Genomic DNA, 2,830 nt, shown 5'->3' with positions numbered 1-2,830 from the left:
GTTCAGAGTTTGTTTTCGCAGAATCGAAGTCTAGCTACAGTTTCAATCTCTTATCAGATTTTCCTATGGTTTCAGTATCATCCTATCTAGAGTGTCCTAGTAGGGTTTCATGCAGACAGAAAAAATTCGGAAAATATTGAAAAACTCGAAATACTTACAGACTTGAGTGGAGATTCGGAATGCCACCTTCTAAATATCTAAATTTTGAAAATCAAGTTTTTCGCATTCTTTATCAAATTTTTGCTTTCAAAAATCTTTGTTTTTGTAAACCCATTCCACAGCCGAGTTGTTGTAACCTAGGCTCTGATACCACTAAATGTAGCACCCCAAACCCGGCCCAGACGTTATGACCGGATCCGACATGCCACATCAAAAATGTTAAAAAAAATTTTCCATTCTAAGTCTAGAAAATCGTACTTGATGTTCAAAAGATTAATTCATTAAGGGTTAAACTGAATGGAAGCTGTGCACTAGGTAGGAAACCGGAAAAGAGGTGGTGAGTCCATCGGACTGCTTAAGTACCAAGCTCCCTTCGGATCCAATCCTAAACATGCATACCGCCATTGCCACACCTTAACGTCATGGATATTTCTAGGAAACCGATTTGATTAAGTCATTTTTAGGAAAAGTGATTAATTCTGGAAAATACTTTCATTGCGGAAGCTTTTCTTGTTGTCGTGTTATTTTGAAATCAATTGTTGTTTTTGAAAACGCGCCCTAAAGCTATCCAATTTCAACAGTTAAAATAAGTAATACCTATCTTAGTAATACATATTAAAACCATAAAAAATAATTAAGCGGCCTTATTACATTTAAAACCCAAACCTCGGTAGTAAATAATAGGATGTCCAGTTCACGAAGAAAACCAAACTTTCGAGCGGGTGGCCACTCAAATTCCCTCACGACTCAAGCCCACTATGGTTGGGGATTTCTGCGTGGATGAAAATAAAAGGGTGAGTTTGGGGAAACTCGATGTGTAAGGAAAACCCATTCAAAGCCCAAGTCAGCTCAAGCCCATTGGGCTAAGCCCATTCAAGTAACGGATATCTTGGGCGAGCCCTTTTCAGACACAATAAATTGGGCCTTAGCCCTTATTCAGATAACAGATGGCCCATAGGCCCATTTCAAAATACATGCAACATCAATAAACATATGCAAGCTCATTTGGGAGACTACTCAACCCACCAACCACTACACTCCACCCGTACCAGCCATACACTCCATGTGGGAATAGCTCAACCCATCCAAATAACACTCCACGATTCTTGCCTTGCTTTTTCGATTAACGATAAATTGAGGTAAAGCTTCAGATGCGTGGACAAGCCACTTTCAGTACTTCTTCCGTCAATATCCCAGTCCCATGCATCAGATAATAACAACATGGCATGCAGTAAATAACAACAGTCAAACATGCATTTAGGTAAATTTAACCCTATGGGTATTTCGGTAATTTATCTCCTAGGGGTAAAACTGTAAATTTTTCACTTTTAAAGGTATTCCAGTAATTTATCTATTTTAAGGTTTTTCATGCATATTCCTACCTCTCACGTACTAACAGAATTGCTACCGAGGGTTCTTACCGAATTGGGCCCGTTAGTCCATCATTTCAATTTTGGCCCATTAAGCCCAAAAATATTGAGGGCACAGAAATCATGCACTTTGCAGTCCAAACATTGCAGCTTACCAAAAACATTAATCGATTTACCTCACGAGCATTCGCACACTTCATAAATCTACAAAATACGGTTTTCGGCATTTTGGCTTTTCGACTTTTTCCGATCTAGACTAAGAAAGAGGGTGTTAGTTACACACCTGTTTGCGACGATATGCTGACGAGATCCACACACGAACCACCTACAATTGGATTACTAACACGTTAATCTAACTATTCAAATACAAACTACGTATTAACCCCTTACAATATTCGGCCAACCACACCTACAGATCATAGTAAGCTTATAAGAAATCAATAAGCAACTCATTAACAATTTTTTGTCAATGTTTACCACATAATCATAATTTCACTGCAAGCTGTCTTCCTGAGCAACAGTCACTAAATTATTTATAACTGGAGCTACGAAACTCCAAATCAAGTTCCGTTAATTTTCCCTGAAAATAGACTCATATATCTTCTACCCATAAAATTTTTAGAATTTTTGGTATGGCCAATCAATACCAGATTTTTCTTAAAGTTTTCCATGTTTCACTGTTTGATTAATCTGACCACTCTTCATTATGAATCAAATTTCTCATTGTACAGAATTCAAAATATGTTCTTGTTTATTTCATTAGAAACTAGACTCAATAATCTTTAATTACATAATTTATTCAGCTTCTAATTCTTCTCCCACAATTTATGGTGATTTTCCAAAGTCACGTTACTACTGCTGTCCCAAGCAGATTTATTACCAAATCACTCTTTCACACATACCTTGCATGCATGTTATTTAAACATGTATATCACCAATCAGTCATCACATATCTATGATTTTACTTAAGTATAATCTCCATTTCATCATTTTAAAGCACAACATGTTAGCTGATATTTCCCTTTAACATCTAAGGCACATGCATGCTCATTTGTTTGGCTCAACTTCACCTATCTTCCATTTTTCATCAAAAGAACATGAAACAACAACCATTTCCTTCATTTTAATTCATGACTAAATGCTCACAACACAACTAAAAACCAAAATATGCTTCGAGAGTTAAAGTAGAATCAAGATGAACTCATGAACCTCAAAATAGAAGCAAGGTACCAAGAACTTACCTTCAATTTTCCTCCTCCTAATGACCGAATACTCAAGAGTTTTCTCTTCTCCTTTCTCTT

This window comes from Gossypium arboreum, chromosome 4 (genome assembly GCF_025698485.1).
Source record: "Gossypium arboreum isolate Shixiya-1 chromosome 4, ASM2569848v2, whole genome shotgun sequence".
Lineage (NCBI taxonomy): Eukaryota > Viridiplantae > Streptophyta > Magnoliopsida > Malvales > Malvaceae > Gossypium > Gossypium arboreum.
The sequence above is the reverse complement of the archived record's forward strand: the minus strand, read 5'-3'. Positions refer to the sequence as shown.